The sequence below is a fragment of the Zosterops lateralis genome (assembly GCF_965231275.1).
Source record: "Zosterops lateralis genome assembly, chromosome: 3".
NCBI lineage: Eukaryota > Metazoa > Chordata > Aves > Passeriformes > Zosteropidae > Zosterops > Zosterops lateralis.
This window is the reverse complement of record NC_139764.1, coordinates 57,030,472-57,043,395: the sequence shown is the minus strand read 5'-3', so window position 1 is coordinate 57,043,395 and position 12,924 is coordinate 57,030,472.

Sequence of the window (12,924 nt, the reverse complement as noted above, 5' to 3'; positions counted from 1 at the left end):
ATAGAGTAATTCATTACACAAATCTGACTGGGACATTCCACTACTGCTCTCTTCTTATAGACCTTAAATAAAAAAACAAATGCTGACACATGTATGCTTCTGGCAGGCACAATAGTACTTAGCTTGTTGGGAAGACAGCTTGTTGAGATCTATGTTAGAATTACTCTGATTTTGTTTTCTATGTTCTGCACTTTTACATTTTTGGGAGCTGCTTTTGACAAACCCAACTCTATATTTTGGGCCACTGAGTCAAGGAAACCCCCTGTACTTGCCTCTCTCAGAAATCTACTACCTCCATGGTTATTCTGAGTCACATTTCATAGCACATGAGACTCGGAACTGAATCTGTAAAACGGGGATACATCAGGTTGATATGGGATACATCAGGTTTATATGGTGTTATTAAGTGCGTCAGGGAGCATCATTTGATGAATGAGAAATGTGGCTTCATTCAAACTGATACTATACGTCAGTATTTGACTAAAATCTTTGTTTCCTCTCCCTCCAAAATTTTCACTTTCAAAGGGTGACTCTTCAAGAAATTATCAAGTCCCTCTTTATCTCTCAAACGATTTTCATGTACTGTACACTGAGGAATCCCATAGCAGGTATTGCTAATTCATCCTGAAATCACAGGATATAATGCACTTCAGATGCTCTCTTATTTTGCACTTTTTTGTTTTGTCATCTGGTTACATTTGGTGTATCCAAGAGTCAAATGCAGTCCTGCAGCACAAAGTGGTGACTTTAGCAGAGAATAGAAATCTGGCACAATAATGTCCTTTTAGTTCCCTTTTTTCTATCTGATAACCAGAAACTACTTAACAAGATGCTCATTTACTATCAAATATGTTTCACATGTTTAAAGTATAAAATTTCATCACTTGCTATTAGAACAATGGCTTATCTTCCATGAGCTAATCTTTTATGGCAGATGCGCTGTCTTAAATGTATAAATCTATTAGAAAACCGATCTGATAAAAATTTATGCCTGCAAAATGATGATTCACTTATATCAATGTACTTGTCACTCAGACCTTAAAAAAAATACATAAAATACCACAGAATTGGGTGGGTGCTTTAAATATGCAAGACCTCGATAATAGGAAAATATTAGCCACAAAGTGTAAAGGAGAAACACCAATTAAAAAATAAAATTACCAGTTCAAAGTTTCCAAGTTTGTACACCATATATTATGAATAGCAGCATGTAAGCTTTTGGTCTTAGGGTGCTGCGGCAGCTACCGCATGGGTGACAGCAGGATTTCAGTTTAACTGGAGGTATCTTACCCATCTCCCCAGTTTTCATATCTGTGCTTTATAAAAGCAAACATGGCTTAGGCCTTATGAATCAATATTTCAATACTGGTGTCCAAAGCTGAACTGATGTGGCTGTTCTAATTAAACATCATGCTAGCTCCAAAAAAACCCATCAGAAAAGAATATGGTCTCACTTTCTAAGCTATCTCTGAGGACAGGTTAACTATATAAACGTCTGCTTAATGCGCTTAAAATTATAATTGGTTTATGTGATTCTGTTGCTGATTGCAGATGTGGTTAGCTTTCATCTTCGTATTGAAGTCCACAAGTGTTTTATGCTTGTATCCATGGCATGAATTCCCTGAAAGACACAACAGCATTACAGTGTAATCCAAATTCAGTTAGCATTAAAGTACTTTTTTTTTTCCCAAACCACTCATGGACACAATGGTTCTTTCTGTCTCTTTGCTATGGATAAAATATTTTCCCACAATACTGGTACCTTGCACCAATCATTCTTGCAGAAAATACCTGTCTAACACCAGAGGCACCTCTGACTTACAATATCAGCTACATCGTCTTTGAATGGAGGGAATCCCTGCAGCAATGAAGTCTCTCTTTTCCCAGCACTCATGAAAATAAAGAATAAGCCTAATTTTCCTTCTTCATAAGTAATTTTTGTGGAAGCTTTTGGGGGGGAGAGGTTTGCAAACTTTGATAGAAGTAAAGTTTATAAAAAAACAATTTTCATATATTTAATCATCATAAATTCAGTGGCAAGATGCAAAAGGGGGATTCAAATTAGTGCTCCCTCAGATGGAAAAACATGTAAAAAAGTGAGTCTTACATGCTCTGTGTATACACAGAGTTTCACATTAGTCATAGTGTGGGCCCAGTGATGGGTCACAGAGATATAGAGACAATTCTGGTTTCAGCTGTGAAGATTAGTTAGGGGACAGAAGATACAATGCAAAAGAATCCATGTTTCATCCCTTTTCTGCTTGTGGAACATCTTTTATTTGACATAAACTGTTCCCATACTATTACGTATTAAATAGAAATTATCAAAGACTATCCACATTACTTCAATTGATGGTAGGATATTCAGGACTTACTAAAATTACTTCTATTTAGTGTTTAGTAATTGACACTGCAGGATTTAGAGTTAGTGAATTAAGTCACTATCATCTACTTTGCAAGGTATTAAAGTATATTAAGTGAAATTTAATCAAGAATACATTTTAATCCTGTAGCGATAAATTTAATAATAAAATGTCTACTTGCTACTCAAAACCCTTATTCTGGCGAAGCATTAGATAGATGCAGCAGTAATTTGCTGGATTTCAAAAATTTGAGGTTATAATTTACAGTTATGATGCAGTGCCAGCCCTCTGTATTGGTCACACAATTCTGTTAAAAAAAAGTTTGGAATGATTTGAAATGTTACCATCAGGAAGAGTAAGGGCATCCTTTGCAATAGTAACAGAAAATATTCCTACTTCACTTTGGTTCATCTGTGGTCATGAGGAAATCCACATTTTATTACCAATAAAAGTTACAGCAGAATGCTACTAATACTGTCCAACTAAAAGATACTGGTCATCTTTTTATAAAAATTCATTTGGGGCCTGGTCCAAACCTTCAGGAAGTTAATAGAGAGAACTGCATTTGCTTTCGTGAATCGATTTGACACTAACCAGACCAACAAAACATATAAATAAGAGGATTTTTGTAGAACAAAAGCATAAAATTTTACACTGTGTTCCAGTGGACTATATTGCATTAGACAATATATTACTGCTAGAGAAACCATGAGCTGAATAACAAAAGATAATAATAGGTGTAGCAAATTTCTTATCTATGTTCTCAGGCAGTGAGAAAATGTCAATGGATGTTATCTGTGGAAACACAAGATCATATTAAAAAAAGTGAAATATAGCAAAGAGAAGGCAAATAACCAAGGGCCCCTTTGAGCCTCTGTAGGTGGGAGAGGAGCACTGGAACCAGCCAGTCCTGAGCCTTTATTTGACCAAAGGGGCTCAGACCTGAGTTTCTCTGAGTTCTACTGAGAAACTCTGAGTTCTACTAAGACCAAGAAACTGGGTCTGTGGACTCCTGATTGTAGGGACCTTAGTCAGGGGAAATATCTTGTGTTTTGCTGCTTGGTAAGGTTTGCATTTCAGGTCATGAACTGTGCCTGAGGGAAGGGCCTTAAAGAGGCTTGGGTGTGGTACTAGGGGGTTTTTCTTGGCAGGTGAGGAAGCCTGGGGGACTTAGCAACTACTGTGTGCTTGTATGAGCACCTCACCTTCCAATAAAGACAGGACCATTTCCAGTATTTTAAACCAGACTTGACATATATTTGAGTGCATATCAAGAAAAAATATCACCTCTCAAAACAAAGAGGGAAAAAATAGATATATCGTGATCAATTGATTTGAAATTTTAAAGAAAAGTTCTTGTTTGTTGAAAAGTCACTATTCTTCAGCCAGAAAAAATGCTTGTCTCAGGCTGTAAGCTGTTTGGAAAAAGGATTATCTATATTTTTTCCTGTACTTTTACCCTACTGAGAACAGCATGATTCTTCTCCAGAAATGACACACAAGACCAATAGCAGTAAAACATTGTTATCTCAAAGATGAAAATAAATACACATATATTTATGATCGGTCAAAACACTGTCAATATATTGGAAGTCCACTTGTAAGTCTTACAGCAGAGTTGCATTTGTACACATTCCATGGCTTTTGTAGGCTCCTGAAATAAATTAATGTTGTCCAAATGAGCATGTCCATGAGCAATTGCTTGACCCTGAAAAGGCCTTTAATGTGATTACTCATTAAGTTTACAGGATTAAAAAATTTCACTTTATAACCTGTATGCAACTACCATATCTTTCTAAAAAAAATCTGTTCACGTAGAGACCCAAAGGAACTGATTTTTCTCTCTTTTATGTCATGCTCTCATTCTGAAAAGAATCCTAAGCTATGTGTGAAATAGTAGAAAACTGTATTACTTATCAATGTAAATCAAAGAACCCATGGCTAGTCACACTGGTTCTGAGCTTCCAAGGCGCAAAATGAGCTATTGAAATCTTGTTGAGCTGTTTTTCTATTGTAAATAACCAGGGAGAAACCAATCCATTGAGAATGGAGGACAAAAATATAGCCATAATAAAGATATACACATGAAGAAAGGAAAATAATAATTGAGGAAAGTCAAAATGATTCCATATACTTCATTCAGCAAGGGCAAAATCTGTAAAACTAGGTCTATGTTCGGTTTTACGCAAACAGATTGCTAATTTTTATGCTATCCTGTTTCTCTGGAAGCTGAATTTGTCTCTTACACTACTTTACATCAGGAATGAAGAGCAAAACACAGACAGATGTAGTTTAATGTGAGAAGAATTGAGCAGTATCGAGAAGAAAGTTTTAGCTGGTGAAAGAGTGAATGTGTTGCTTTGATGCAAAAAGTTTTATTTCATGGGAATGCTCAAACAAACAATCTGTTCCAGTGATAAGCAATGTGACTATTTATAGTCTGAGCCTAATACAGACATAACACACTTGACTCTGTGAACAGTGAATACTTTGTGAGGGTTAGAAAGTGAAAAAAGAGCTGCTTGCAGGCACTGCCACATGGTGTATAATGTTTGCTGAGAATGACAATGCAACATCTGCAGATTCTCACAGGATGTGTAATTCTTGTTATTTCAGGGTCTCATCCAATCTTTTTGACATTATTGTAAGATTCACATAAAGATGAATTGATTTTGGTCCTTAGCTTGTCATGTAAAATACTGGCTAAATACAGGGTTTGTATTTGGATAAGTGAAATAAAACCTTCCTATTCCCACACCCTGAATAAGCACTTTCACCTTGTTTAAGATCATTCCAAAAATAACAGGAAGCAGGCAGGTAATAGGTACTATCTGGCCTAACATTATAATTGCAGCCCCAGGCAAGAAGGGAATAATGGATTCTTCTATACCTTCTATACACATTTCCCCCACAACCAGATCTTCAAAGAAAAGGGGCAATTGTAATAATAAAGAATCCAAATCTTTAGAAACCTCTTAAAAGAAAATTGATTAAATCATTACTTTAAAAGTCAATCATTTCTACCAATTCTATGCAGCACAGACATAGTTGTTTACTATTTACTGTTTTCCTTCTTTACTTGAGGGATAAATGTCTGAGGACAAACAAGGTATGGAGAGACTTGTATAACCACAGATCAGCAAATGAGTGAAGAAAAAAGAAAGCTTTTGCTTAAAATGTAGATCTCAGTTGTCAGTGTGCAAATGCTAGATTATAACTACTCTTTATTAGGCTTTCTGATGGCAGGAGTTAGGGAAGGCATGAGCTGGGAAAGCCTGAGCAGCAAGGGAAGCTGTACTGCCATGCTTATTCTGGGAATCGTGTTGTACATTAATCTATCCGTCCATCCATCCATCCATCCATCCATCCATCCATCCATCCATCCATCCATCTTCTGTGAATATAACCAGCTACCTGAACACTCCGATATGTTGCAAAGCTCTTACATTAATGGTATTTGTGACTTCAGCTGTTGATTTCCTGATGTTTGTCAGTGACCTTGGCTTCACCCTTAACAACTGCAGTGAGCTCCAGTTCCATGGGACCTGTTTGTATTTCAGCAGCCTCTCATGAACTAAACTTAGCCTGGAAAAGCAAGAAGTGAAGCCCACACTTAGCCTTTCAAGTGGCAAAGTGGTTGGAGGTAGAACAACAATGTTGACATGACTCAGTGACAGGAGAGGCAGACAGGATCACGGGAAGAAGCAAATGTGGCCTTCAGGTTTGTCAGGAACACACACACAAATGTGGGTGATCTGCAGGCAACTGTGTAACACCATCACCTTAACAGTGCAATCATGACTTAAGACAGTCCCTTCTGGTAAAGGGTTATAGCTAAGCCACCATTAGTAAATAAAAAAAAAAAATTTAAGATATATGCATTTTGGTGTTTTTTCATTGTTTGATTCATGGACATGAGAATTCACATGACAATACTTCTCAAAGAGTGCCCCCATTCATTAGATTAAATTTTTTCGACTGAACACAAAGTGGTTGGTTATGCAATATTAGTGTGACAATTCCTGGAGGATTTGTACACCATCAACAATAAGGGCTCTATGCTCATCAAATACATGGCCTGCAGATGATCATTGTATATGTCTGAGCTCCTAGCTCACACTATCTTGCTAAACTTGTCTGGGCTGAGGAAACTTGTTTTTGCTCTTTCCTGTGGGCCTCCCACTAAGAAACAAAAATGAGTTGATTTCAGCATTTCCATCTCTGCTCTCAAAACCCCACCGGATTCTGAAAAATTAAATATCTCCCCTTAAAAAAATCACAAAATGAAACATTGATCTTTGCAAAAACAAGGAAACATTTACAAAAAGGTGAATGAAACCTCCAGCCCATGTGCAAAGACAATGAGTAATTACCAAGAATAACATGTGTGCTTTGTTTAACTAGAAATACTGCACTTCATTATGCTTCTTTCAACAGCCAGTGAAAACTGTAAGGCTTTTCCTGGTACTAGCAGTGAGAGCTGGAAGACAATACTTTATGTTCATTTATAACCCCCACACAAGTTCCTGCTGATTTACAACTTAGCTCCAGCATTCAGTAATAATGGAACTACCTTTACCCTTGAGAGAGGTTTCATCTTCACATGAATTACTTACCTGGTTTCTATGTTTGTCGTTCATTTCTGACAAATATTCATTTCTGTCCTGTCCAGGAATACAGATCATTTTAAAGATTATAAATCAAGAAGAGTCTAATGTTATCACATAACCTGGCTTCCTACATAAACTATCTGAAGCAGTTTTCATTTGAACTGATTCTTGGTTTTTAGATGTACTGTTTTATCCTGATCTCTTGAGTAAATGCTTGAAAGACAGAAAAAAAGGTCGAGGCCTGCAGGCAACTACCCCTGACCACTCTGTTCTGTCTCCCTTTCTACAACGGCTCTATTGGACTACATTTATAGGTAAACCAAACTGTGCATTGACCCAGAAAACACAAGACATGGTTTGAATCAGGATCCAAAACTCCCCACTACCCCATTGCAACCAGATTTATTTTATCCAGAACTAATGGGAAAGGTTTGTGTAATATGCTGTCCACTTAGTGATACCCACATGTTTTCTGGGGTAGTAGGGCTAGTTGTCAAGGATCAAAGTGGGCTAAAACTGTAGAAGCAGCAGAAACTGCAGAAGCGTGCATGAGGGTGAGCTCTGACCCTGTTTTACTTGCATGCGTAAGAAAAACTCCATGACCTTTATCTAAGCTCGCAGCCACTCTCTTAGGTTTCTTCATCTACAGTTTATTTCTCTTTCATTTATGCAACACTCTCCCTCCACATACTCCACTCCTCTGATCTATTTGTCTTGACTACTGAGTATCTAATAAACAGCTCATATGCCAGAGCCTCAGGATCTCCAAGATGTGTATTCTTATGTTTTCAATCTGCATCTCAGTTCTCCCATATTTTGTTTCCTGTTTATTCCCCCAAGTAAAAATATGGTGTGGTAGCTATTCTTAAAAGCAGGCTAACAGCTAGCTGGGCTGGCTGCCCTTGCTGAGGAAATGGACAGGTGTTGTCCATCCCAGGGAAAGTAACATCTGAGGAAACATTCACAACTGGTGCAATTGATCATGGGATCACTGTAATTGTAATAATGTGGCAAAGTAGCATTTTCAGAATTGAAAATCCTGAGCATTTACTGGATAATGAATTATTCTGATCTGAATTATTCTGGTCACAACTCTATACAGTTGTCTTCTGAAGCTGTCTTAGAATCAAACTTATTTCTGAACTGTGAGGTGAGGAGGGAGGTGGCACATCAAGGTCTACTATGTAGGTGCCTGTTCCATATGCATTCAAGTATAGTGCTAATTTTTATGGCATTGAATTCTCTTCACAGGTTCAGGTGGGCAAAGGAGGCCATTCATTGTTCCCATTTATGTGAAGCAATAATAGAAAGTATTTTTTAAATAGTCATCCATGTGTCTTTTGGTTGGGTTTGTTTTTTTAGTATTTCTCATGGCTTGGGGGCCTTTTTGGCAGTACCTTTCTTTTGAAAGGTGTTGTATCCTCTAGGAGAAAACAGTGATGTGAAAGACCCAACTCTTCTAGCTGAACTATTTGAACATTGAAAGGCACCTACTGATACCATTCTAGTTTTGTCTGGCTGTTTGGGGAGGAAAGAGGGAGTTTTTGACTGTTGCTGCCAATCATAAGTCTTCCATGAGGGTGGTGAGTTTTCTTCTCAGGTAGGCAGCAGGTGTCACTTCCTTCTTCACTCAATATGTCTGAAGGCAGGGAATGAGGTCTTAGGAAAGAAGATGTTCACAGTACTTGAAAAAGGGACAACTTCAAGCAAAAAGACCTTCTGTGCGTACAGCTGCTACTGGGATCACAAGGTAGGATGGGATTGTAATACAGAGTTTGGCGCTGTTGTATTTGGGAAAGAGCTAAGGAGTAGGAGTCGTGGTATGTGATTATATGGTTAGGACCTCAAATTATCCTAGTGGAGGTAATTGACTTCAGTGCTTAAAATGTGTTCTTTTTGCATGCTGGTAACTAACTTCTTTATATAAGCAGCTAATTTTCTTTTCAAATTTCTACACTGGACCTCTGCCACTTATACAAAGTCAGACATGATTCATATTACTTTTGAGACTACTTCAAATATAGATGCAGGTGGCATCATAATAGTGTTGGATGTCACCCTCTGCAGAATGTGCCTTTCTCAAAACCACAGTCCGCCTTTGTGGTTGTTGTTTTAGAAGCAACCCTTCAGCTGGTGTTATCACATGATGGCACAAACTGTGGGAAATGACACAGTCAACAGGTGCTAAGAGACCTTGAATACTAGAAAAAAGAAAAAAGTGAAAAAAAGACTAAAGTTAGGCCAAGAAGATTCAAAAGCACCAGAAATTTTGAATTTCTTTTCAAGGTAGAAACAACCCAAGCAAAGAGAATTATAGGTCATTCTGGCTAGATCAGAGGAACTACTGTATGAGAATAATGTATTTATAGCCCATATCATCATGTGATTTTAAGATTTCCCTACTTTGTTACATCAGGCTTTCTCTAGGACCAAGTAGAAAAAGCTTTTGATTTAGTGCTCTTTATTTGGAAGGTTTTGATGGCAACAGTAAAGCCATACAACACTTTGTTGTTTTAGTTGTTGCTTTTTCAGTTGTACTTAGTTTCAGGATATGGATTCCATGGTAACCATAGAATCTGGTACAAACTTGGTCCTAGAGCTGTTGAAAAGTTACAGTAGATACTGTAAGTCAAATGTCATAAATTTTCCTCTTCTTTTTTTAACTTGAATTCCTAAGGTAATGAGCGTTTGATTGTGTCCAGAGGTCTGTCTCTTCACTTGCATGTTTCCTGCCCCATACATTCTGATTTCACTAGCCAGTTTCTAGGCATTTCAAAATGTGGCAAGTGTCTCGAAGATTATTGTAATCCTAAGTGCTTCTTGGAATTGAGGTCCTTAGTGGAGTACCATCATACATTAATACTGCAGAAGAGCAAAAGGAAGAACTCAGTCTGTTCCAAAAATATATATTTCCCTTGTTGTCCGATGAACCTACACTTACTGGCTGACCACAGAGCACATCAATCTTGCCAGGTCAGCCATGAAAAAATTATTGTTGAGACAGGTCAAAATGGCTAAGGCACAAAAGATTCAAATCTGTAGGAAGCCATCAATTCCTTTGCTTATGGAACCACCTATTAATTACAAATACAAAACCTCTCTGCAATCAGAAATATTCAGCATGCATTAAGCTATTCAATAAGCATATTCATGAATAAATACCCCAAATGCATTTTTAAATCCAATTAAGTATGTGTACAAAATAGCTAAGGAATATGTTGATATGTATATGCATCAGTTCTAAACATTCAAATGTTTACTTGCATAAACAAATACAAACATACAATTACAACACTTGTAATATAGGCACACAGAAAATTTGATTATCATTTCAGTTTGATTAGCATTATCAATTTTCTCTAGGCTACAGACAAAAATCTCAAGTCCAATTAAAAAAGAATAACTGTCACAGAAGTATTTTTATATATTAGTACAAGACCAAAATTGAGCACAATTAATTGTACGAATATATGTTCCAAGCAAAGAGTGATAACAAAAGGTATCTTCTGACACAAAGGCTGAGACAAACTTGTAGTCAAAGACATTGTTTTTTTCATTGCTATCACCAGTGGGGCACATGGCCCATCGTGGCTTCTCTGCCAATTCTTTTTTTTATGAGTCATCACGGCATCAAGAGCCTGTCAAACAACAGAACAGAGATAACACATCCATAGACCACACTGTTACAAGTCTCCACAGTTTTATTCTAACATATTCTAACATACCAGAAGAGGAGTCTCAAAATGACAGCTTCCTCAAGTCCAGCCACTTCTTCAAGTGCTGCTCTCTGTAAGCTTTGGGGAGTTGAACAAAGGACAAAACTGTAAATGAGACTAGCATTAGCAATGGCCATGGGAATCAGCCTGGTCACTGCTGTAGATTAGCCAGTGCTCCTGACACCTCTGCCCAGCTGAAACACTGCGGTGCCCCAGGAACTGTTTCCAAGACATGCTTGCTCCACCTGTGGCAAAGCCTTGATTTCTCCAAAAATGCCAGGAGGGAGAAGTGTGGGGGCAACTACTGGCAAAATAGCTTTAATTTATTTTTGATTTTAAACTGAACCTTTATATAGCATCAGGCCTCCTATGTAAAAGACTGTATGGTACTGGTAAAGAATATTCCTCCCCAAATCACGAAACAAGCAATAAATTCCTCTAAAAATAACTCATTACCTGTGGTCAGAGCTTTCATTTGTCAAACAGGTATTTTTCTCAAAGAATATCTTCTTGTGTTTCTTTTTTTATATTCAGTTATTCAGTATATTTCTTTGCCTTTAGTCTTCTCCATGAGTCCATACTATGAACACCATTAAAATTAACCAATAATGAATTTCTTTAAAAATTTCTACAGCAACTTTTAAAATGGTTTTTTAAAAGGTTTTAATTTCTAAGGAAGTATTCAGAGAAACTCTAATCTTTTCATTATATATAATCACATCTTCCAAATGTGTCTATAAGAAATAACATTAGTATATAACATTTATTCAGTACAATTCTTCACTAATAGTAAAAATAAGGAAAAATTCCAAAGATATGCATGCTATATACAACACAGAAAAGAATATTAAAACTCAAGCCAAATGGAAAGTTATCTTTAAAATCCACAGCAAGACTCTTCCCCAGAGACTGAGTACAATCAAAATAAAAAATTCTACCAAATAATTAACAGGTGTAATTGAAAATGGAGTGAAGTGGTTTTAGGTATATATCCTGAAGGAAGCAGCATAATACCATACTGAATAGTGCATTACAGGAAAATGAAATCCTACCCACTTAGTTGCTGTTGAACCTCTAAGAGCTGCCATTGCACAGGTGGTTAGTAAAGGCAGGAGTTATAAGGAAATCTGGAGCACAACTGCATCCTTCTTCTTAGAAGTGTCTTAGCATCTCTCCAGACAACTAAAATGTTGTAGAGGACATTGTCAAATAACAAATATGGCTGCTGCACTCTAAAGGAATATCCACATCCAAAGCTCAGTCAGTCAAGCACAAGTGGGCTTCAGTGGGCACTGGATTTAGAGCCAGACTGCAGGAGGCAGAGTATCTGATCTCAGTGCTTGGGCAGAAGCCCACACAGCCCATCCCATAGTAATCAGCAAGAGAGCTCTTCTTGTGTACCTACACCCTGTAATCCAAAAGCAAGTTGAGCTGTCTTTGACTATCCAAAGGTTACAATAGCTGAACCAGAAGAGGTACAGAGCACAGTGTTGCACAATTAGCTAGTCTGACAGACTGAAATGAATGTGTTCATAGTATGGACTCGTGGAGAAGACTAAAGACAAAGACATATCCTGAATATAAACAAAGAAACACAAAAAGGTATTCTCTGAGAAAAATACCTGTTTGACATATGACAGCTCTGACCACAGTATGAGTCACTGCAGGTGACTTCTGATGATTCACTGCCATTTTTAAAACTCTGATAACAATCATAACAATCTCTAGTTGTTTCAAAACCTTTTTTTGTGCTTGTGAATAAATAGTTTGGTAGCTTTTCATATCAAAACCCTGTGATTTAGTTTTCTTCTTCTTTTTAAGCCTCTAAGCAGCCATACCCATGGGCTCTAGTGGGTAAGACTGGCTATATTACTTGCTACTCATATCTCAGAAGGCCATTTCTCCTGCAGAGAATCAATCTTGACTGCTCTATCTCAGACTGTAAATTACTTGGAATTCTGGTAGTGATGGTCGTCTCCCAGGAACTGGGCCAAGGGAACAGAACCCATTGTAGGCCACTGGAATGCCACCAGATTATGACCCTTAGTTACTTCCGTGGCCTTTGAGTTGTGATTCCTGCCTTACTTACACAGGAAGATTGAGTCGCTCACTTACACCAGTATCATTACTCAGATAAAAATAGATTGAACTTTCTGTCAGATATGAGAAGGTTCTTCCCAGTCAAGCATGAATCCCTTTCCAAATGAGGTAATACAAACTGAAAACAAAAAAAAA